Source organism: Falco cherrug, chromosome 8 (assembly GCF_023634085.1).
Source record: "Falco cherrug isolate bFalChe1 chromosome 8, bFalChe1.pri, whole genome shotgun sequence".
NCBI lineage: Eukaryota > Metazoa > Chordata > Aves > Falconiformes > Falconidae > Falco > Falco cherrug.
Genome location: NC_073704.1, coordinates 45,268,082 through 45,292,872, shown reverse-complemented (window position 1 = coordinate 45,292,872; position 24,791 = coordinate 45,268,082). Strand labels below are relative to the sequence as shown.

The following is a 24,791-nucleotide window of genomic DNA, read 5'->3' as shown; positions in this document are numbered from 1 at the left end:
ATACTATCCTTTTCCTAAGGATTGTAAGTATAACAAAGTGAAGAAAAGCAGAACAAAAAAGGGGTGGTGGGAAGAGGTGACAAGGCTGCTGAAGTTTTTTAAGCCAATATTTTGGCTATAATGACAATTTAAATGACTCAGTAAGGACTGTTTGGAGTCTTTTTCTGCCTGGAGCCTTTGGGGCTAGAGAGCTGCTCCCCCCCACCCCCCACCCCCGCCATCCCTGAGCAGCTCACACAGCAGCAGAGGGTGCTCATGCACTGCTGTGCAAATCCTTCTTCTCCCTCAGCCATCTTAGGCAAAGTGTTTTCCTTTTCCACAGTCTCCATTTTATGTTTCTGACGCAGAAAATAAAGAAGTCAACAAAGAGGGGGAGGATGGGGGGGAGCAGGATGTGCTGAGGTAAAGCTTGGAAGTGGCTTTTTCTGTGTCAGGGCAGGATGTGGGGCTGGGGCTGGGGGTGGCAGCAAGCCTTGAATTTTACCCAGGGGGATGCAGAGCAAGGGGCTCTTAGGGGAGATGCCAGATTTGGGGGGGTGGGGTGGGGTGGTGTCGAGAGAGATGGCATTCCAGATTAAATTCTGCTTGGAGTCCCCCCCACCTACCCCTGCCAGCTTCCAAGGCTAGTTCATGCCTTCTCTCCTTCTGTCCCTCACTGTCACAGGATGCTCTGGCAGCAATATTGCTTTTTTTTAACACACATCTCCATAGGATTCTGAGCAGACCCCACAGACTGCCTGGAAGGGGGATGGAGCAAAGCTGCTCTTGTCCAGGCTCCCTAGATGAGAGGGACTTTCCTGTTTTCATTGTTCAGGACACTGAGATCTATTCTTACTCTTTTTTTTCCTTCCTGCCTTTGCACTTTGGGGTTGGGTTGTTGCCCCAGGTTCATTACCAACAAATACTGGCAGCGGCACCTTTCCCAGCTGTGTGGAGAGTCCCAGGAGAGCTGCCAGCATGTGATATTGAGTAACTGTTGTCAGCATCTCTATTTGTAGTAACCATTTTTATGTTATTCATCACTGCATCCTTCATGTGGTGCAGTGGAGCGCTTAGGGGTGAGCAGGCATTTCTCAATCCAGGATATGAAGCAAGTTGGCAGTCGAAACTGCAGGAGGTTTGTCCAACAGCAGACTTCACCAAACCAAACAAAGATGCTGCAGGGTCAGAGATACTCTCACACATCTGTAGTCCACTCCTGGTCACTGCCTCTTTGCAGGCTCTTGCTCTGCAGTGAGCATAGCACATCTCCGCCTTCCATGAGAGGTGGTTGGCAGGAGATAGCTTTGTGAACCGTCTGTAGGGCTCCTGGGTTTGTCTGTGGGTTATTTTCAGACTAAGGAGTGCAGTTTAAGGGTTTTCTTTTGTGGCATCTGTCATTCCAGTACCTGAGAACCAAACTGCTAGGTCCTCACCCTTACAGGTATGTGCACAGAGACAGTATCTGGTGTAAGTGCGTCCATTAACTTCAAACCAGCTGAAGATGCCAGCTTCAGAACCTGCCGGAGGTGCGGATTAAATACTTTGCAATTTGGTCCAAGTCAATCAGCAAACTTGAACATAAATCCCTGGGAAAGCTGACTTGTTTAAAATCTGTTTAGATGAGTCTGCACAAGCAGCTCACCCGTCAGTGACAGTGTGGTGGGGGATATCCCTGCAGTCCTGCTCAGTCACTCCTTGTTACAGAGATCTGTTCTTTCCACACAGGTGAGTCCTGGTTGCTCTTGTGCTAATCAAGTCCTAGGCCCAGTTTATTCTCAAATTCTTACATCCTCTTTTGTCGCTTTCCTAGAATTGTGGTTTTGCAGCTTACTGGCACTTGTGGTTTGCTTTTACCCAACTGCTCCCTGCTTTTTTTCTTTTCTTCCCACAGCCATGCACAAGGATGCTTCTCAGAAAGATAATAAACGTCATAAGAGCCACTGTGGTTTCTAGGGATAGTTAGATGAGTATCTTTTCCTTTAAATATCCTAAGCTAAAGCGCCCTTTGTTTGTGATCTTGTGCGTGCCTGCATATACAAAAATAGGTCAGTGATTCTGTGCCGACAGCAGCCGTGCTGTCTGCTCGCTGGCCCAGGGCGCCAGTGCGTCTGCAGGAGGCATGGAGGAGCAACACAGCCATAGGTCAGCTCTGAGGGAGGGATGCACTGGATGCATCCTCCCCTGCCTTGTTACTGGGCAGCATGCTGCTTCAGGGACTGGCGAGCAGGGTGGGAGACAGTGCTGGGGGCGCTACAGGCTCCTGCAGCCCCCTTGCCCAAGGTGTCACAGGGGGAGCACCCGGGAGAGATGGTCAGGGTTGGGTTTCTGTGCTGCTTCCCCCCCACCCCCCTCATGGTTGGGGTACAGCAGGAAGGGGTGTCTTGGCTCTTGCAGTCGCCCTGGGAGAGGCACAGACCCCCCTGCTTGTTCCAGCCAGCAGTGAAGCAATGAATTTTTAGACGTCTAATCAGTGGGATGCCTCAGTCATCCCTAGCGTGGTGTGGGGCTGGCAGAGGTAGCTGGAGGCACAGAACAGGGTGCAAACCCTTTCTGTGATCCTCTGTGTGAGTCCCAGGAGTGTTGGTGAGACTGTTCATACTCCCAGAGAAGGGGGTGTCTATGACAGCCTGGCTCCAGTGCAGTGCAGGGGAGGGGGCCATTAACAAAGGGTAAAAAAGTCTAGGGACTCTGATGTTGGACATCTTTCAGTCACTCTTCCAGCACCAAACCTGCATCTGAAGCTTCTGATCTCCAATGCTTCTCCTCATGCTGCTCCATAAATCCTTTGGTGTTCAGTGTCTTGCATTGAGCTTTGATGTGCAGGTGGATACTGTGGGTATTGTCAGGCCCAAAATCTCTGCATTAATTTAAGGCAATAGATGTCTTTAGCGAGGTTATTTCACTCTTTGTGGGCGACTTGCCTGTGTCCGTATCTGTCAACATCAGGGAGAGCAGAGCTCTGATCTTTCCATACCCCTTTGTAATGACATTTGTTGCATGGAGCAGCCAGAGCTTTGGTCCTTATTAGGAGGGCAGTGCTGGTCAGCTATTGCGTGAAGACAAGCTGGTGGTTACCCAAGGGATAGCTCCTTCAATAGCTCACAGCTTACCTGGATTTGCTGTACTCAGAAAAGAAAGACCAGGAGGGTGAGAGAAGAAAACCTCCAAAGAAAAAAGGGGAAGGAGCTGCATTTGTGGAGGTTGGACAGTCCTCTGTCAGTAGGACTAAGTCAGAAACCACTACTTTTTAGGAACAGTCCCCTGATGAGCACCAAAGCTTGACCTGTGCTGCTTCCCGGGCCCTGGCAGATGTTTCCTTGGAGTATCTCTGCTCGCCTTATGAAAAGATCAAGACCACAGTCCTGGAGCTGGACAAGACTGCTGAGTGCTAGCATGGTGCAGGTGAGATTCTGCCCTGCACTTTTGTTGTAAGGATGGGAGAGGCATATAGCTGGGGAGCTATTTGTACTGTGCATCCCTTGAACTTCACCCTGGTGCACGTCTAGGCAGCTCTGACTGCTGGTTTGTGCACTTCTTTTGCAGAACTTGTTCAACTGGTGAAGCTCAGAAAAATGCAGGTCTGGCAGAGTATGAGCAGTTTGGGTTTCTTGGAAGCGACTGTTCCTCTAGTCAGATAAAGAGAGATCATATTAGCATCTTCCCCTAACACAAAAATTGCATTTTTCACCTTTTTTTTTCTTATGTGATGCCCCACTCCACCTCCCACTTCATGCTCCTTGCAGTGTCTCTGTGTTCCCCCTGTCTGGTGTTGCACAAAAAGTGACAAGATGGGCTAAGGTGCTAGTGGTAAACATCAGCTACAACAGTAAAAGTTCCTTTTTGGGGTGTGGGGAGGGCGAATAACTGGGAGAAAAGAGAGAAAAGGGAAAGGGAAAACTCCCCAGTGGCCACGTGGGATGAGAAACAGCAGGAGTTTCCCTGAATAAGCACTTTCTCCAGTGCATCAAGGAGTCCCCTAAATACTTGGACTCCAGCTCTTGCTCAGTCACTGTAGATCCTTAGGCTGAGAGTGTTGATTGGATTAGGTGCTTTGATTAGGTGCAGAAGTTGCAGTGCTAATTGCCCATTCAGCTTAGTGCTGCCCATCCTTGTGTGATGTTTAGTGGTTGCTTTAATGACCCCTGTCTCTTATTGTTGTCTGCTGAGGGCCCTAGTGTGAGGTTACAGCTCACGGCACAAAGCAAGGGCGGGAAAAGGAAGATCAGCTCTCCCATCAGTGGTAATTATTCTAATTGCTTCCCAGTGCAACACAGTGCTACAGACCCGGGCTGCAGAGCTGATTTAGGGAGAATAAGGGAGAGGCTTCATTGTTACACAGGTTACAGCACTGTGTGGGCTCAGGGTTAGTTTTAGGGCTGGTTTTGTAAGGAAAATAACACTGCAAAGTCTCTTCTGCACGGTCTGTCTGCAACACACCCTGTCTTACAGTAGGGACTTTATTTCTGTAGTCTCATTTTCTTCCTCATCCTGCTTCCTGATGTTTTTTAGCATCCTTATAACCAACCAGTGATTAATTTAAATTCTGTGCTTAATTTGTCCAAAAAAAAACCCAACCAAAAAAACCCCAAAAACTACCAGTATCTTTAACCTGCTTGGACAGCAGTAATTCTCTTTGGGCTGCTTAATCAGTACCAGCTTTATTACCTAAGTTTCCAAATAGACTGACTCTCCCTGTAGAGAAGGCAGCTTTATCATCTCACTTTGATGTGGGTGGAGTCTAGATAAGTAAATTTTGGACTTTGAAGGATTTTTATGATCCAAAAAATATCTGTCCTTATGTATATGTTCTAGAAAATACATGCTCCCTGTCTTTGTTCCCTGTGTACAAGCTTTCAAGTGTGTGGTTGCCTGGATCTACACCCCCACCCCACTTTTTTTAAAGGCCGGGGGGTGGGGTGGGTTTTCAATAGAAGCATTAAGAGCTTGCTATTTGTCTTCCCAAAATATCTTGAGAGGGTCTCAGCTGTCCTGTGTTTTTTTAAGACACAGAACTCTGGGTTGTCTACATAAAAGAAATTTGATGTTTGAAATGCAAAAGCATCTGGTAAAACTCCAAAAGAATAAGTCATTTTCCTCTGCCACGTTTCATTCCAAAAAAATTAAAATTTGGCCATGCAATGCCAGTAGGAAACTCCCATCACAATTTTTTTTTTCCCTTTCTTCAGTGCAAGAAGCCTTCAAATTGCCAGATTTCAAAAGCCTCCTTTAGCAAACCATTACGTTTTCACAGTCCCATTTAGCCTTGCTGTGGGGTAACTGGCAAGAGAGCAAGGTGGGGAATGGGAAAAGCAGGACTCGATATCCGATGAGTCCTGCACTGAGGAAGACAGGCTCTCTAAGAGTTAAGATTGTGACCTCAAATGAGAGTACTGTCACTTGTCAGAAGTGGGAGAGTGGAAAATAAATCTGATCTTGCTCCTAACGCTGGAACCTTTATAAAGTTTGAGAAGTACAGGAAGAATTAAATACCTTCAGAAATGCCTGTTCCTGTAATTTTTTGACTTCTATTGATCAGAGTACCATTTTTACAGTTAAGATGCACTCAGGAGTTAGAAGGACCCTCTGCAGGAAGGATGGTGATTCTGCTATCGCTCAGCCCTTGCTGATGCTCTTTATGGAACAATCTCCTCCTGTGCCCAGCTGTGTGTAAACTGTCCAGTGCCTACAGCCTGAACTTAATCTTCTTCCTCCTCCTCAGCTCCTGGATAACTTTATAAGCCCATTCCTGGCCATGATAACATACACTCAGCCTGAGGTCTTCTAAAGAAGGTAGATTTAAATTAGATATTAGGAATAAATTCTTTCCTGGGAGGGCGGTGAGCCACTGACACAGGTTGTCCAGAGAACCTGCAGATGCCCCATCCCTGGCAGTGCTCAAGGCCAGGCTGGATGGGGCTTGGAGCAGCCTGGGCTGGTGGAAGGTGCCCCTTGCCCATGGCAGTGGGATTGGAACTAGATGGTCTTTAAGGTCCCTTCCAACACAAACCATTCTATGATTCTCCTTCCTGATAGCTTGCCCAAGGACAGGATGTGAATGCAAAACTGTTCCAGAGACAGAACCCACCTGTTCAGAAAATAATTCTGGTTGCTGTAACAAGTTGGGAAGCACCACAAGTAACAGACAGTTGTTTTTCAGTAACTGCCTTGTATTCAGTCATGTTGGAGTCCAAAAAACAGAAGGTCTCGCCTAACGAGCTGCTTCAGAGACATGCCTGTGCTCTTGCAGGACCCAGCGGCACAAATGTGCTCGGTGACAGTTCCTTGAGACTCAGTTGGTCAGTGCTCATCTCAGAAGCATCTATCTCTGTTTAAATACATATTTCTGCCTTATTCTCCTGCTTGTTGCTGTGCTGGACCATGACTCAGGTCAGCAGGAAACAAGGGCTTGATAGGTCTGAAATCTGCAGGACTGCAGGCATCGCTGTAATGCTTTCTGTATTTGATCTTACAGGTGAGAGCTGACAATGGCAAAGAAAAAGATTGCTGCCTGCCAGTCCTAGTGCCTGAACACATCCTGCACCTACTCACTTACCTGCTGCCTCTGGCACTAAGAATTTTTTTTTTTTTTTTTTTGCATGATAGAGTGGGCCTGAGCATGATAGGCTGTGTAAGCTCAATGTCTTCAGCTAAAAGCAGGACCTAGTGTGCAGGTCTCTGGGATAGCTTGGGGACTCTGGAGGAGGTCTGTATAGAACTAGAGAAAGTAGCTTTCTGCAAGGTGAGTGCTTTTCTGTGGGTAGCTCAGGGAATTGGTGGGTACCCTCTGGGTTTATTTCTCAGCTACCTGTATGTGGGTGGCTGGGAAATACACCCAGAGGATTTTCAGCACCTGGAAATACCTGCTGGCCAGGCTTTCAATGCCTTCTGTATGGTTCCGTTTTCCTGAGCAGTTTTTCTCATGACCAGCTCCAAGACACAAAGTCCTGGGATCAGTAGTGATCTCAGCAAAGGCAAGATATTTGCTGTGGCTGAGGAACAGGGGTTTGGATCTCAGCTGCTCTGAGCAAAGACAGTTTTGGCTTGTTGCTGTGTCTGTGGCTGCAGAGCCTGAGGCTGCATCCCAAAGATGCCGTATTTGTGTTGTTATGGTGGAAGCCTTCTTCCTATTAGAGGTGTGGCTGTGCTGTACTGTGGAGGGTGACAAAGGAAAGAAATATCGATGAAGCAAGTGGATGTGATGCCTGGAAGGAAGGATACCTATTGTTTTGTCCTATGATAAAAGACTGGTGGTGCTGAGTCAGTGCCCAGGGAGGAAGGAAAGCAAGAGGCAGCGGCAGGATGTGGACTGCAGATGTATCCGTCCCTCAGAGGATGAAAGCTCTCTGCTGAACACCTGACTGCTGCCTCCTCACACCCCCAGTGCTCTGCTCTTTGCCTTACCTGGCCTAATATTTACATTCAGCTAATAAGCCTCCTAACATACAGTAACATCTCCAGTATAACTCAGTCCCATCCTTGTCCCAGGCTGCTGAGCCAACCCCACTGTGCTGCACTAGAGCTGGGCTGGCTGCTTCACCCTGTCTTTGCACCCTTCTCTGGGGCTGTTGGTCTTTAAAGAGCTTTAAACAATAGGTCCAAAGAAATCGTTAAAGCATGCAGACGTTTCCTGTTGTGTGTGTCCCCCATACCAAAATACTGTAAAAAACGGGGGAGAACCGTGGTGCTGGCTTGGTTTGTATTTATGCTGCTCAGCCCTCTCAGCTGCCTGTGTAACGCACATGAGTGTATGCATGAGTGAGCTTTGCCCTTGGTCTGAGCACACACACCATCCAGGAGCAGAAAGGACCATATTTCCTGGGAGATCCGCTGCTGAGGGAGCACTGAGATGTTGCCTGAAGCAGTTAATTACCAGTGTGCAGGGGAGATTTGCCTGGGTCTAAACAGGGGGGAGAGCCACGCTTCTGGCAGTGAGGTAAGAAGGATTGTCAAGGGGGTATGTCTGGAGTCCTGATGACAGTTGCAGGGTAGAAACTATGCTTCTGCTTAAAGCAAATATTTTAGGAATGTCCTTCTCTGTTTTCCTGTCTTCCTCCCCCCCCCCCAGTGTCTGCTGAGAACTTGAAGAAAAGCTTAAATGTGACAAAAGAACAGATTTTTTGAATGTGCAATGTAATATTCTGAACTTCCCAGCTGATACAGATGAGAATGACAAAACTGGGGGAAAAAATTATAATATCCTTTTGCTCTTAGGAAGAAAAATGTTTCAGAGTGGATGTGAGCTATGGCAGAAGGGACTCGTGGTCAGCAAAGTCTGCAGAGAGAGAGAGGGAGAGAGTAGAAGGGTCTGTTATGTGGGAAAAGGCCTTTCTGTTGTGGTGCAGACCACAGAGTGTTCCTCTGCAGCTGTGGGGGGTTCTTGCAGTGCTGCAGGGATGCTGTTTGTCGTCAGCAGGGGATCCCTGTCATTCTGAGTCTCCTTGACAACTTTGGCCAAAGGGATTGCTGCTCTGTTCAGTTGTCTAAAAGTGAGTTACCTGACTGTATTGCTGAGGTTTCTGGACTGATTCAAGGTTGGTGGTTTGCTGGGAGTTCTGTGTGCCTGCCAAGGGCACTCTGAGGTGCTGGGTGTTACAGTGTTGTGATGGGCTTTGAGCAGCTGGGGCTATACCATGAAATTGCTTTTGCAGGAGGTGCTTACAGATGTGTGCCATGAGGCTGCCATCTTGCCTGTGAGGTGGAGCATAAGCAAGATGATGCTTCTTTGCCAGCTGCATATTCCTTCATTTTGCCTTTGGCGTAGAAGGTATAAGTGTCACCCAAATGCTGAGCAGATTAGGCTGGGTTCATGTCAGCATCATGGTCTGGTGACAGTGGCATCTGTGCTACTGCTGAAACCTTTGAGTAGAGAGGAAGTACAGATGAGGCTGAATGTTGCGTACTCTGGTTTGTTGCTTATTCTGATGTTTTCTGCCTGATGTTTGGTTTATGGTCCTTGACTTCAGGGTTTCACAGCTTTGTTAAGGATGCCAAGACACAATATGAGAAGTTGCAAATGATGTACTCAGACACAGAGGACCTCTATACTGTACTGGGCCAGTACTTTCTGTTTGACCCCCAGAAACTGGCTGTTGATAGCATCTTCATAGAACTGAGTAACTTTAGAAACAGGTTTCTGGTGAGCAAGATGTCCTTTTCTCCTCTTAATTCTGAGGTGTTCCCTTCATTGCCCAGATGTGCCATTTTCTTACTCCTCTTCCAAAGAGGGTTGTTAACTGCTTTTGTGTGGTTTTTTTTCCCCTACCCAACCGTACTGCAGCCCCTAAGCAGCTGTTCCTCCTGTTCTGCAGTGAGCTGTCACAGAGAATCAGAAGCAGCATGATACAGATGATATGCCATGCAAAGCTCATGAAAGAGGAGGCAGAGAAGAAGCAGCAGGAGTGACAGCAGCGGGAAGAACTGGTAGACATGAATGCAGGCCTGAGATACAATTGGGTGTTTGGGACAGCAGACGGTTTGGACTAGATGCAAAGCTCTACTAATAATGTGTGTGGAGAGCTACAGGTGAAGAAAGAAATGCTCTGCAGCTGAATTCCCAGGGGTGGAGGCTTGGGACAACATGAGTGGGACAGGTAGACAGGGACAGGGACAACATGAGTGGGACAGGGGTGGAGGCTTAGGACAACGGGAGTGCAAATTACTCTCTTCTTTACTGAGGGGGTAAGTCCTGAGAGCAGCAATTAGCAGGTTTGCCTACAGAGCTTTAAACTTAGGTGTTGGACAAGTCATATCTTCAGTGATAGGCAAAGCCTACTAAGGTACAGAGAACATTGCCAAACCTAAGGGCCTTCTTAAGAGGCTTTTTGCCTATATAAAATGCAGCAAATTGCACAACACAGCAAAACCCTGTATGGCCATTCAGTGCTGTAGTCCTGCATTCTGTCTCCTCCCTTGTTTTCTTGGGATGCCTTGTTTTCGGTGTAGTGTCAGAGCTCTACTCCCCCTTCCCAAATGCAGGCGTCTGGTGTTAGGCTCCTCTATTGCAACCACATACATTTCAGATTTCTTTACAAATGTGTTTTCAAAGGGGGGAGGAGGAGAGGCCATAAACAGTCTTATGAGCTTTCCCAGTGCTGTAGCTGGAACCTGGGCGTCCCTAAAGCAGTGACACAGCCTCTGTGGGCTAGCCTAGCGATGACTGTGCGGACTCAGGTTGCTCATTCATCACCCCATCTGTACCCTTACCTCAAAGTGAGTGAATCCTACAATAGCAGGTACTCCTGCACCAAAGCTGTCCAGCTTTCTGGGAGAAGAGCGGACCTGGCATCCCTCCTGACGCTGCCCAATGAATGGCAAAACCATGTTCTGATGTTACTGTTGTCCACTTTCCTTTCTAGCTCCGTGCACGCTCAGGGACATGGATGTAGATCTAACCCTGTCACTTTGTAATAAAACAGCTATTTCCTTCACCTTTTTGCAATGTTACCTGTTACATTAAGATGTTAATGAGTTTAAGGTTGGAAGCTTCCTGAACCTGTAGCTGCTGTAGACACAGACCTGAAAGCTTACAGAAGTGACAAGTGACCTGTCTCAGCATTTGTGATTAGTCTGAATTCAGCCTTCTGTGTGGTCCAGGAGGTTAATGTGACTCTGCGAGTGCCCTGTACTGTCCCCACTGCATGGACTTTTTTCTCCCTTAGCCTGCTCCCCGCTACCAGATGCATTCTTCCCTTCCAACATACGGACTCAATTACTGTCCCTCTCTCTTGATTTCCTGCCTCTCTGGGTTTCCTGAAACACTCCCCCTCCTCCTGGCAGCTTGAACTCCCGCAGTGAGATGCTTTGCAAGCTCTCCTATTCCTCCCTCCCACTGCTTTGCTGCCTCTGACAAGGTGGTCCTGATCCAGAGCACACACAGATAAGGCTGCAGACCCACACTGTTGCTATAGCTGAGTCCCAGAACCCCAAGGGCTTGGCTTGCCACAGCAAAACTAGCCAGCCCGCTAAATGCATGCTCAGTGTCTAGTAGGGTTGTGTCCCAGCTCCTCCTGACAGAGGTCCCCACCCTGCTTCATCATCGTTCCTAGACTATCCTGTAGTTTTCAGCCAACTGCTTTATTTGCAAGACTTGGGGTTTTTTTTCCCGTTCCGTTCTGAGGCCATGGCTTCCTGAGCCTCTGCGCTTTGAAAGGAGCATCAAACTGCTCTGGGTTTCTCTTGGGTGCTGTTTGGCTTCCTTCCCGGAGATGTACTCCTGCAGAAAATGTATATGTTATGGCTTCTGCCTTTAAAAGCATGTGAAGAGAGGAGATGGAGCCCTGTCTTCTGTTAGTGGTTCTCTCAACCCCTGCCTGCTGCTCTGGGGGAGCCTCAGGCACTGCAGCATTGGGGTGCTGGAAATCTTAAGAAATCTGAGCTTGTTCAAGGGGCAGGGGGAGGTGGAAACAGTTAAATCGTGGAAATGGTTAAATCACACAAATTAACAAGTTAATGATTTCCATCCCCTTGCTGGCATGTTTCAGTTTTCAGAAGGGGGTCTGGCCAGCAGCTGTGCCAGCAATTGTAGCTCAAGAAGAGTATTTTCTTTCTGTGTCAGCTTTCATCCACAGCCCCTTTGGGTTCCCCTGGCTCCTGCAGATGCCAGGGTTTCCAGGGCTCCTGCTGCTGTGAGTCACTGTGTCTGTTTTCCCTCCTGTACCTGGTGATGGAGTTAGACGATGAGGCAGGATGGAAGTGGCACTGTTTGCCCCCTGCTTGCTTCCGGCCCCATCCTTCCCCCAGCAGAGGAGAGATGCTTTCCCAGGATACAAGTGACTCAGCAGCACTTGCAAATGGAAGGAAAGGCTGCACCTCTGAACCCAGGAGTGCAGGGGAGCAACTTAAGGTACAGCTTGGGGGAAGACCCAACAAATAAATACCTGTGGCTGTGCAGTCCTGTAATCAGCTTCAGATGTAGGAGCCTTATTGCATAATAAGGTTTATGTATTGTGAGAGAGAGATATTATATATTGTATAATAAGCTTTATTATAGCAAGCCTGGACACTGTGTTCCCTCATCTAAGGTCACTGAGCCCCAGCAACAGGCACGTGGGAATGGGTTGTTTCTGTGCTGTTGTGTGAGCTTCCCCTCAAGGGATAGTGTCCGTTCTCTCCTGGACCACTTCCCACGCGAGGAGCAGTAACTGCTTAGGGTCTCCGGAGTCTGAGAGCCCTGTTTGCCCAGCACCCACAGAGCCTTTTGTGTGAGACCTGACTAAACCCAGTACTGCTTTGCTTACCCACAGCAGGAATGCATTTGTTGAGCTCTGACATCAGGAGCATCACCTTAAATGTGTAACACCTCCCTAACTTCCTACTTACCTTCTCCAAATGCCCTTTCCTATTGCAAGCAGCAGTGGAAGCATGGAAAGGGAAAAGCCCAAACTTCTCAAATCAGGTAAAGTACCAAGGGTTTTTAGAAATCCTTGAGTACGCTAAAGCTGGAGGGGCAGTAACTGAAGCACAGAGGTGAGGCAGGGACCCTAACCATCAGTGTCACAGCACCCTTCCTCAGCCTTCCTGTCCCTTTGTCTGGCTTGGGCTGAGTTCAGTCTGATGTTCCCATTGGGCCACCACCCTGTCTCATCCTCAGAGACCCTTTGGAGCAGTGCAGACCCTCCACTTGGGCTTGGCACAAGTGGATGGGTAAGGGTAAGAAACTAGAAAGCCCTAAGAGATGCCAGTGGCTTACTGCTGTCACTCAAACCTGCTCTGGAAACTGAGAGCCCCCACAGGTGAATTTGGACTGGTTTGCTCCGAGGAGCATCTCTGCCAGCCAAAGTCCCAGTGCTGTGGCCCTCCTAGGAGCTCCCCAAGGCTCTGGTGACTTGTGGGGTGTATACCTGCACCCTCCGTCCTTACAGCCCCCTTCACTAGCCCCAAGCCCGGGCCTGGTAGCCAAGTTTCACGGCCCAGCTCCCCCCCGCTCGCCGGGCTGGGGCGCTGGTGTTGCCGGCAGGTGGCAGCCTGTGCGGGCGGCACGCGCAGCCTGTCGCAGAGGTTTAACGGGATTGCGCAGCTCCGGGTTTCTCCGGGAGCCGTTGTCACGGGAACGGCGACCTGCGGCGAGCCCGAGCGCCCGGCGTTAACCCCCTCGGTGCCGCGCCGCTGGGAGGCTGCGGTGAGTGCGCTGGGCCTGCGGCCCCCCCCTCCCCCCGCTCCGGCTCCGCAGAGGCAGCGGGAACGTGCAGTTTGTTGTGGGCTGGGGGGTTAATGGCGTTTTAAAATCTGCTTCTGTGATGAACGAGCACAGGGCTGTGCCGGGGGGGGGGGCAGGGACGGGGATGGGGTGCAGGGGAGCTCAGACTCCTGCCTGGGTGTCCTGGCCCTCTCGTTTTCAAGCTTGGGAGAATCCCACACCGACAGGGGACGATAGGCAAGGATGGGTGCGGTGTCCCAGATTCCCAGCTTGGGAGGCGGGGGTGGAATGTCCTACCAGTGCCCGATCCCAGCACATCTCATCCTGTGCTGTGGCTCGGGCACCTCCTCTGGGTCTGTGGCTGGACAGGAGAGGGCATCAAAAATGCACTGCCACGGGGGGGGGGGCGGGGGGGGGTGTGGCAGCACATGTGTCACCCCTGCACATGGCTCCCTGAGGGGGGTGACACCCCTGTTGCTAAGGAGGGTGAGCAGCTGAGGCCAGGCTAATCTCCTTAGTGGCCTGAGCACCATCACGGGAGTGAAAGGGAGATTAGAGGGCAGGGTGGCATTAGCAGCCTGGGGGGATGCTCATTGGAGAGGTGCAAGGAGACAACTGAGCCATTGAGCCAAGCAGAGAAGGAGAAGACCCTGGGGGAGATCAGCGGAGGAGCTGGAGAAGCCTCCATTAGCAGCAAAAAACCCAACAGCTGGGATCTCTAAAGAAGCAAAAGGCTTTAGACAGCATGCCCAAAAAATCCTGGCGGAGCCAGCCCCCACCCTCCTCCCCAAGAGAAACGTGTTGCCAGGCAGTCTGGGTCCTAATCCGTTCCCTTCCATTCAGAGCGGGGGAGGTGGATGCCTTCCCACCCCCATCATACCCATGGGGCACACAAACATTCTCTCAAAGCATATACAGAGTGAAGATCTGCTGGATTTTACCCCATACCTGAAACATGGAGGAACAGGACATGGAATATTTATTGTCTCTTTCCCTGATCCATCTGTGGCAGAGCAGGGTGTGAGGCTGCTGCTCACAGAGCCACTGTGAAGGAGTCCAGATGCAGGGCTCCGTTCCCTGTTCCTGCCACATCAGTGTCACAGGGTCCTGTGTTTTCTTTGCAGGTGGCTAGTGGGGCTGGAGCGATGGATGTTTTACAGGAAGCTTTGCAGTCCAGCAGCCTGTCCCACTGGAGCTGGGGAGTGTGGCAGGGTAGGTGCTGCTCACCAGGCTGGGCCACTTCTGCACCTCTTCCCACAGGGAGCTCTGCGGCTGGTAAGGGAAGGAGAAAGATGGTGCCTACTACTTGTACTTGGTGTTTGTTCCTTCCTCTCAGCTGTCAAGGAAACCATGGCATGGTTCACATACCCAGCTGGTATTGCTGCAGTTGCTGACATGTTACGTTCTTTTAATCCATATTCAAAATAGCTTTTCCAGTCCTCCATTTGTGCTGGCTTACACAGCACCTTTTGCTGTGCACTCCCACCTGCCATCGTCTGTTCTTCTGCCCAGGGATGTGGACCAGGATGCCAGACTTTTCCTTAGAATTATAGTCATATAATGGTTTGGGTTGGAAGGGACCTTTAAAGGCGCGTCTAATCCAAACCCCCTGCAATAAGCAGGGATATCTTCAAATAGGTTAAGTTGCTCAGAGCCCTGTCTGACCTGACCTTCAGTGTTTCCAGGGATGGGGCATCTACCACCTGTCTGGACAACCTGCTCCATGTTTCACCACCCTCATCATAAAAAACTTCTATCTAGTCTGAATCTACCTTCTTTTAGTTTAAAAACCATTACCCCTTGTCCTGTTGCTACAGACCCTACTAAAGTCTTCTTCCAGGCTGAGGAAGCAGACTCATACCTTTTACATCGATGAGTGTCATCAAGACGGGACTGTTACACTTCTGCGAGAAAGGCTTCCAAAGAGCTTGAAAGAATCGAGGTGGTTGGGGGATATATGGAGATACCCCCAGTGCCAGCAGCTATAAGAAAAGATAGAAAGAAGGGACTTGTGCCATGTTAGGCACAAGTAGAGAGATCAGGAGGGTTTGGAAAAGGAGACAGCTTGGAAACAGGTTCAGGAATGACAGGGTTTGAGGCAAGCAGTGTGAAGAAATGTTAGAGCAGCTTATGCACTGTTGAAAGTGGTCCCTGTATGGGAGATTCTGTGCAGAGGGGATGTGATATACTCACGGTGGAAAAGAAAGCAAAGAAAAACAGGACTCAAAGCGGGAGTGAGGACACATGGTGCTAGATCTGTGCCACAGAAGTGGCCGTGAGCCAGTGACCAGACTAGAAGAGTGGGGGAGGAAGATCTCTCAGCCAAGCATTTGGAAAAAGGAAACGAGAGTAGAGATGTAAAAGAGACAAAACTACAACTTTTCTGTTTCACATATAGGAGGAGGAAGGTCAGAAGTGTGGAGAGAAACCTCCAACTCCGTTCCAGCAGCCTACGGTAGCAGTGGGATGTTTGTTCATCTTTTACATGCAGAGAAGGGCAGGGACTTAAAGTACTTTAACAGACTCTTCTGCCTTTTGGCTTCAGTAGGGTCCAAGGCTAATGCGTGGTTAGCGTAGCCTTGCTGCCCCTTGCTTGGTGTCTGCGTGGCAGACATGTCTTGGTGCTGTTGGACACACAGGGTGCCCACGGTCCTCCACAGGTAATGGGACCATGGCTGTGAGCGGCTGCAGCCCAAAACCTGTAGGTACGTATGACCTATGTGCAGCACCATGCATGCTCCCGTACACCACCTCGGCTGTTGATGACAACATGTCCTGTGTCCCATTGACATCCCCCTGATTTGGTTTCACCCCTCTGGCCCTTTCCCAGAGGACCACTGTGTGCTCTGATCGTAGGAAGCTCTCCTGCTGTAATCAAAACCCTAAGAGGACTCTCGCTGCCTTTGCAGCTATTTCAGACCCAGCTTCCCTTGGAGGGGGAGGATTTCCCTTTCCACACCTGCAAAAACAAGCAGCCCTGGCTCAGTGCCTACAGGGTGTAAGGGCCAAGAGGGCTGCCCTTATGCCACGCTCACAGGGGTAGGAGCTGGGGAGCGGGGTCTATTTACCAGGCACATGAGCCTGAACTCTGCCTGTTACTGTGGGATTTCCTTGCCCTACCCTCTGGGTCTTCCCCCTTTTTGCTCTTTTCAGAAGCTGATTTCAGTGCAGTGTGGTGTCTGTGTGGTCCTGTTGTGATTTAACCCCAGTGGGCAGCTAAACACGACGAGCCACTAAATGGCTGAACACACCTGCCTGCTGGTGGAAAGTGGTGAACTAATTCCTTATTTTGCTTTGCTTGCACACTCAGCTGTTGCTTTACCTGTTAAACTGCCTTTGTCTCAACCCTTACCCTTCTAGTTCTGCCCCCCTTCCTGCTGGGGGGAGTGAGCAAGCAGCTGTGGAGGGGGCTGAGCTGCCCACTGGGGTTAACCCACACCAGGTCCCAAGCCTGTGCTGGTTTTGGCATTGCCACGGCGTGCCCTGAGTATGTGCGTTTGTGGAGGGTCCTGCTGGAGCTGGTGCTTCTCCAAGTCCTCCTCCCCATGAACCTCCTGTCTGATGCTTTGTGGTCCCCAGGAGCTCTCCCAATGGGACATATTGTCTTTCTCCATCACCAGTTGTCAGGCCATTTCTCCATCCCTCGTCACGGCTGCCAAGGAAGACAGGAGCTCAGCATGTGAGCCTTGTCAGCTCTGAGCTCTGACTCCTGTCCTGCCCTGGCAGCTGTGTCTATTCAGCCTTGAGCAGCTCCATCCCTAGACTGTAAAGGAATGGGAAAAGCCACTGGGCTTCTGCTTAATAGCTTAAAGGACCCGTTGTGGGGGAGCGAGGTCAGCAAAAGGGGAGTGCTGCAGCCAGCTCATTGAGGAAGGCGTGCGGACCACAGCAGGGCACGTACACAATAGCTCAGTGTCCTTCTCCAGTCTGGCTCAGTGCTTGTCCTACCCTCAGAGCTTCAGCCACATGATTCAGAATTGGTTTGTGGTTGGAGTAATTCAACTAGTGTCCTTTTCTGTCACCTCGATGTCATATGTATGCCATCTGCTCCCCACCACACAGCAAGTTAAGGCAGAAAATGAATCACAAATTACACTGCTGACCAGGCATCTAAAGGAAAGAGAGCAAGGGCTGAGCCAGGCTGGATGCAAGGGGACTCTTCTTTCTCAGACAGGATGAAGCTGTGGTGCACAGAGCATACATGTTACCCCTTGTCCCATTGCTCAGGCTGTTGCCTGGTTTGTGGGACAGAAGATGATGATCACCTTTAGCCCAGGTAGTGCTAACCCAAACTGAGCCAGGAAAGCAGGGCAGGCTGAAGCTTTTGCCAGTCGGTGCAATCATGCCAGGGCAAAAAATCTGTGTATCATGGGAGGAGGCAGTAATTTCTGAGTCTTCCTCAAATGTTTTGCCAGTTTTCTGTAAAGCCACTGCAATCTCAAATCAGATCTGCTGGGAATGACCAGAAGTAGTATATTTGGGCATGGGTTTCCAGCCCAAAGATCCCTTGGTCAAGCCAGAAGTCCTCATTGCTCAAAATACTATTAATGTTCAGTAGCTCTGGAGTTTTCCATTTGTCCTGCTGCTGATGACGATGGCATAAGAAGCCATTTGATAAAGCCCACCTTGATTTCCAAAGGGGTCTCTTGCAGTCTCTTAAGGAAGCTAAGCTCCTGTGGGATGAGAGGGGAGATTCCTACCAAACTGCTAACCCATTATTTTAACAGGCTAAAAGGCAGGGGGAAAGGTACATCAGGAAAACTGTGAGTAATAGGAGTATTTCTGACAATATTTCGGTAGTCAAAAACAAAAGACTAACTGTGAAGGGGCTGCAGAGGGACCTTACTGGGTGCTTGGTGGCTTATAGCATCTTGAAGCGGCTGTCTTACCCTGTGTGCCTTTTCCTTTTAACATCCATGGGGATTCTCTGAGCTGTCTGTTACTACTTGGAGTGAAACATGGGATGTGTGGGGTGTCCGTGGCTGAAGTTAAAACCCAAAAGCTCCCTCTGAGATCTAGAAGTCCCTGGGAAAGGAAGGAGAAGAGGGAAAAGCAACCACTGCAGTGGCTTTTTTTGTTTTAAATGTGCTGCGCTGCCTGCAGTTCTGGCTCCCCTGCCTGAGGAGGGCCACCATGAGCTAGGTAAGGTTGCAGAGGGAGGGAGCAAGGGTAACCGGATAGACATGGAGCTGCTTAATTCAGAAAAGGAACATGGAGGAGGCATATGAAATTATACACTGGAGATGTTTGTGTCTCTTCTGTGAGAGCTTGAATGAAGCTGGGAGGGGCAGGCTTAAATGCCAAGCTGTAGTTTCACAGCCCTCCTCTTTACAGGATGTTACAGATGCTTATGGTTTATATGGGTTAAAAAAAGCAGCTGAATACATTTATGGAAGAAAAAGGTGGGAGGATGTGAGAAAATTCACTGGTTGAAAAAGATGAGAGAGTGTCAGCGGGGGCATGAGGGAGTTCTTGGAGCAGAGGTGGAGGGAGGGAGCAGTCTCCTGGGTTCATGCTGTGCTGCGAAGGGGTTTGGTCTGGGGGAGAGCCGGGCTGCGGGAGGAGCGTGGCTCTGCCCAGAGGAGTGAGAAACTGCTGCTGCGGGTTGGGGCTCGGGGGAGGGCTTGGGGGATGTGGGAGAGCCTGGGTGCAGGGCGAGCGCCTGGGGAGAAGGGGCTGCTGGATCAAAGGAGGGTTTGCAGAGAACAGAGGACAAGCGGTGCATTGAGTACAGACTCCTGCTTTCTTTCAGCTCTCTCTAGCTACACTACAGTCCAGCTGGCAGCTGGGGGGACATCTCTCACCCCCCCCTGCTTTCTGCTGTAGCCCCGAGGGGATCAGTGCACAAAGCCTGGCAGCTCTGAATGCTCCCTGTGTTGTCTGAGCAAACCAAATGCTTCATCCCCACTCACTGCAGGACAGAGATGGGAGGGCAGTTCTCATGCAACCCAGCAGCAGCAACCTGAGACTACCCGTAGGCGCTGACCCACCAGCAGCACCCACACAGTGTCCACACATCAGGGTCCAGCACCAAAAAATGCCCGCCCTGCCAGCAGACCTGGAAGGGGAAGGGAGATGGTCGATGTCTGGGTTTGGAGTCAGTCCCTTCCCGGCCAGGCTCTGTGCGTGATCTGTCTGCATCAGACCCGCTGTGCACAGGGCAGAAGTGCTGCCCTAGCTGTCTTCTGTGCACAGCCCACGTTTCTCTTCCTTTTCTGGTTTGGGCGGGTGGAGGAAATACCCAGAAGTGATGTCTCCTGCCTGCTGCGCTGCTGGTCAAAGGGACTCTGTGTGGGGCTGTGTCTGGGGAGTGGGGCAGGGAGAGGCAGATGCAACAAGGAGAGGTGAGGGGCAGTTTTGGGGGTGAGAGAGTGAGAGAGGGGTGCTGGGTTTGTGCTGGCTATTTAGCAGGGTTTGCAAAAGTCTTGTAAATCCTGTGCAGGAGCCTACAACTTCTCTCCTTTGCACAGTTTCCTTTGTCTGCCCTTGGTATTTCAGGAGCTAGGGTGACAACATGAAAGGTTTTCAGTCCTGAAAGAGTTAATTTCTCATGCCTGCAGTGTCTGGGCGGTAATTCAGCTGCTACTTTATATTCCTGAGCAGGTCTCCTCCCTTCTGCTGTCCCCTCCCAATCGTAAAAATACATTTTGTGAGACACTGAAGGCAGGAGCTTGTGCAGGCAGTGCTGCGTGGCTGTGCCGGTGCCTGCCTGTGGCTGTGCCGGTGGTGGTGGTGGTGGTGCTCAGCCGGCCACGCTCATCCTGTGCCCTCTTCCACTGAGTGCCCTAGTGCCGGCCGGTGCTCTGCAGCTGCTCTAATTCAGGGATGGTGTCTTGAGTGTAACGTCATGAGCTGGATGAGCTTGGGCTTTAAGCTATAAAGGCTTCTTAAGGGTAGTTGCTCCCTGAGCCTTGTTACTGGGACACCAGTGTTTGGCTGCATCTGGAAGGCAATGCCGGGCGTAAAGGTATAAGGCCAAAGTGCAGAGCATGGGGGGATTTGGGGGGCTCAAGTTCTCTGCCAGCACAACCCCACAAGAGCCTGGCAGGCAGTATCCTCCCTTACACTGCCGCTGTCCTCTCCCACGGGCTGTGCAGGGGCCTCCTAAGGAGGGGTGTCCTGAGGTCTGGAGTCCCAGCCGGGTCATGGTGTTGCCTGTCAGGAGCTACGCCTGCTCTCTCAGGAAGGGGGGAAGACAGGTGGTTGCCTGAACCCTTAATGTGGTGCATTTTGCAGCCCGTGACCTCATGGTGGGAACTTCTCGATTCCCCAGTATCCTGAGGTCAGGTAGCTCCTCCAGCTCAGCCAGCTGTGGCCACTGCCACAGAAGAAGGTGGTCTGTACCAGAGGTGGCCTGAAGGTGCTTCTCCCCTGTTTTTAACGATGCCTTGTTTTCAGAACCAAGCAAAACCAGCAAAGCCTGCGAAATGACAAGAGATGGAGGCATCATTGAGGAGACGGTGGTGATCATCAGCTGCTCGAGCTAGACATTGCCCCTGGATAAAGGCAGAGCACTGCTGGACCTGCAAGAGCTTTCAGTAAGTAAAGTTTCATTCTGGGATCTGTGCATGGCTATGAAGGATAATTTATTTTCCTTCTTGCTCTTGGGGCTGTTTGTGCCATTTTGTGTTGTTTTAGCTGTCCTGTCTGATCTTTAGTCTGTCCCTGGAGACAACTGAAGGGTCAAAGGCTTCAATCAAAGGGAACAACATCATCTGCAGTTCTCGTGCTGGAGCAGACTGGGCAGAAAGGCAGGGACAGAGTAAAACCACAGCCCTCCCTGCACGTGGATCAGTGCTGGGGTACCAAAGCAGGGACCCAGGGTCTTGTCTTGCAGGGTGCTGGCTCTTGGTGCAATAGTTTACAGTGGGGATGGTTCTGCCCCAGCTCATGCATTCTAGGCATTGAGTTGTTTTCTTGTTCTAATTTAAAATATTTGTAATGTTGAAGTCATGGAGTGATCCATAACAGCCCAGCATCATCTGGGACCAGCATGCAGCTTGGCTGCTGTCACTTCCCTGCAGGAGGAGGAGGCCAACTGATCCCAGCCCAGGTACGAGCTGGGGTACCAGGAGTGTAGAGAAAGAAACAGAGTGGCTGGGAATGCTCTTGGAGAGAAGGCAGGTTGGCACTCTCTGGTCTGTGAGAGCCACCCAGGGAGGGGCGAGCCAGCACTGGCAGTGCAGCAGGGTCTGGGGACCTCTCAGTATGGCTGGGGTGACCCAGCACAGGGCTTCCTGTGAGAGCTTGTGCCTGCCTGAGCACTACTGGGAGCACTGTCCCTCCTGGGGTCACACCAAGGCTTTGCAGCTTTTAGTTTTAGTGCACTTTTATGTTCAATAATAATACAATTCTACTTTTTGTAGCACTTCAGGAGTTCCTGGGGCCTGTTATCACATCACAGGTTGGAAGCACTAATACAAAGCTGGGCTTGCTTAAGAGAGTGTGTTCTCCTGTGCCAGGTCAGCCCGGCAGCCCTGTGTGGCACGTGGCACGGCCACCAGTCCCATCATGGCAGCAGCTGCGCACGGCAGAGCTCTTTGTGCAGGGCACAATGCCTGCTCACTGCTTCAGATGCACTTCGTGTCTATTATCTCGCTGCTATCCCAGGTGCTCGGCTCCAGCATGCAAACTCGGTGGTGCATGAATCGGAGAGAATAACAGCGAGCAAGCGGCTGCAGATGGGCCCTGGGGAAGAGGTAGGTGCATGCCTGCATACATGAGGTTTGTGCCTGAAAGAGAAAAACACTGATTGTAGAGGGGAGAAGAGTTGCCCCAGTTCAGCATTGAGCAGCTGGTTGGGCAGGATGGTGCTGGTTGTGGTCCAGGGACTCCCCACACTCAAACCTGGCTAACCAGGAGCCCATTAGAACCAGGAAGGGATGAGGAAGTAAAAAAGGGCAGGTAGGATAATTAAGCCAACGGTCACTCTGCCTGGGGCATCAGACTGCTCATTGAGGGGCCAAGAGCTGTGCCACCCCCATGTCAGGGTGATGGCGGGCTCTGCCAGTCCGGTAAGTGCAGGTAGGAGTTGCCTTTGTACAGCCAAATGCCTGTGGCAGCATTTAGCAGCCCTGGAAAGCTGCAGGATTGAAAGAGAAATTGGGATGCATGAGCTGCACCTGGGCCAGCCTGACGCCTTACCTGAGAGCTTTTATTTTCCTGTCACAGTTCCCTTAATATAAAGACTTTTTTCATGTCTTTGCAGTTGTGGGCAAGTTGTGCTCTGGTAGCACTGTGTTATCATGACAGTTTGTAAGTACAAAAGATGGAGAAATAAACACTCTTTTTGGTATGAAAACATGGTCTTGCTTCCATATCATAACTCTGCTGGTGCAGAGACAAACCTGGAGCCTTGTGGTGCTGAGCCACAGGGTCCTCATCCAGGCTGGGGTGGGCAGCTGGAGCAGCACTGCGGTTGCCTGCAGTGGGCTGGGTGCTGCCACCACTTCCCAGGAGGTGGCTGGAAGTCCTGTTCTCACCACAGCAAATCCACATTGGCAAACCTGGTCTGAGAGCCCAGGCGTGGAGTGGGCTCGGGGGTGGAGGTGTCCCCCCTGCCCAAATGTCACCCAGCCTGAAAGCCAGGTAGTTGGGGGATCTGGCAAGGACAGGAGCCCCTCTCACTGTCCAAATACTGTGATGGATATTTCCCAGGGATAAAACAGTAAGCAGAGCCCTGGTCACACCACTTGAGCCTTTCTTGTCCCCAAAGGTGTACATACATGTGTGTCAGCTCTGTTACAGCAGTGTCTGTCCAGGTGACCCCCATGGAGGGGTCCTCCTGCCCTTGCTGTCATGTGAGTAGCACCAGCCAGGCCACCAGCTGAATTTAGAGGTCAACCGAGCCAGAAATCGGCCAGCCTGCGTTCCCCGCTGCTCTGCTGGGAGGAAGGACAGTTTCTCCCAGATGGCCACCTTGGAGGGACAAATGCTTTGCCACGTGCTGGTAGCCCTGTTTTGGTGGTACAGGAGGAATTCATCCTTGCAACTGGATCTGTGCATGGGGCTGGAGCCAAGGGTGAAAGCCTGCATCCCTTGTGCATGGACAGCCAAGCCCTGGCTGTGTTCCTCATCCTGGGGCCAAGTGCGTGTTGCAGCAGTTTAGAGTCCTGCTGGCATCTCATGGTAGGTACCCCATGGGCATCTGAATCCCTCTGTGGTCAGCTCCATCCCCCCTGCCCTAGGCAGCACTGCCTTTACCTTCTGCCTGTGCTAGGGAGCAGCCTCTGCTCCACTCCCTGCTGCCATGGTTTAGAAGGATGGTGGTGGGACATCACCAAGGGGGTCCTGTGTATCCCCTGGAGCTGCTCCAGCCTCTCCTGCTACAGCAAGCTGCCACCAGTACCTCCTCCCCCTCCTCAGTCCTCCTCCCTGCCTTCCCCATCCCCCCCATGGGCATGGTCTTGGGAGGACATGGCCATCAACCAGTTCTGTGTGTCAAAATGTCTCTGCCTCTTACCCAGCCCCTTTTCCTCTTCAAGGTGTCCCTGTTGCTGCAGCAGGTGTGGGATGGGGCCAGCCACCAGCACTGACTCCATGGAGCTTTCAGGAGCTGGTCCCCACAGGCATGGACACACAGGGGACTGCTGGGATAATTTAAAAATGAGGGCAGAGACCTGATTATTGCCCTAGTTTGTGTCAAATTTCAGGGGTTTTGGTTTGGGGTTTTTTTTTAGCATACTTTTATAAGCTCATCAATGACAAGTTGCTAACTGGGGAGTGGGAGGCCTGTATTATTGTCCTGTGAAAATGGGAAAAAAAGAGGCAGGATAAAATAATTGTCTAAAATTGGCACTTGGCCCAACCAGAGAGACCAGGGGGATGCAGGAAAGCCAGGCTGGGGTGGCCTCAGAGAAGCCATGGGGCTGATACTTAGGGGGTGGGCACATCCCAAAGCTCTGCAGGGGTCAGCAGAGACCTCATGAGCTTCAGCAGGGAGAAGTGCTGCATCGCCCTGGGGTGCTGCAGCGGTGGGGGAGGATAGCTGGTTTCTGACAACATGAGGCACCCACCAGCATCACGTAGAGCAGTGGGCTCCAGATTTTTTGATTGCACACACACACACACCCCCGCTACATTTATTGGTGTATAAATAACCTGCATGTACTGCTGGGCTAATATGTACACTGTAAACCACAAACTAAAACAGAAATTTAAAAATAATAGGGTAGAGATTAAAACCCCACTATTTTAAAAGGGGGGGTGGTAGTCCCGGGGTATTTTATTTATTAACAGTACAAAAAGTATTTTCTTCCTGCACCCCGGTGGACTATCATGCATTCTGCTTTGGGAACCATGGGATCAGAGGGAGCCAACCCAGCCTCTTTCCCCATCTGGCACCCACAGGCCCCTTCCCCATGGTCACCTTTTCCCCGCCCTCCGGATGCTGCCCTACACAAAGCAGCTTTGTCTGCCTCTTTCTCTTCACCTCCTCCTGTCTGGCAGCCCTCCTTCCCACCCTGGCACCTGTCCCATCTCCTTCTGCAGTGCAAGGACCCTCCTTCTCTATTTATCTCTGGGGAGGGGGGTCCAAGCCCTATTGTTGCCCCATTGCAGCTCGCAGGGACACCCCTGGCTGTGCCCTGTCCAGAGGCGAGGGGGAGGATGGCAGGAACTCCACCCCACCAGCCCTGGCACCTCTCCACACCCTGGGGACCTGTCACACAGCTGC

The 24,791-nt window shown here is 50.9% G+C and overlaps 1 long non-coding RNA gene across 2 annotated transcripts; it reads left to right on the top strand.

Moving 5' to 3' along the window:
• Positions 1 to 752: 752 nt before the first annotated feature.
• Positions 753 to 23,080, top strand: LOC114014330 (uncharacterized). 2 transcript variants are annotated; one of them, XR_008733426.1, is made up of 3 exons: positions 753 to 1,707; positions 3,234 to 7,915; positions 20,516 to 23,080. It is a non-coding gene; the product is annotated as an uncharacterized LOC114014330 (long non-coding RNA). The 2 variants fall into 2 exon arrangements; XR_003557782.2 differs by lacking the exons at positions 753 to 1,707; positions 3,234 to 7,915 and adding exons at positions 7,925 to 13,099; positions 14,242 to 14,329.
• Positions 23,081 to 24,791: the final 1,711 nt, after the last annotated feature.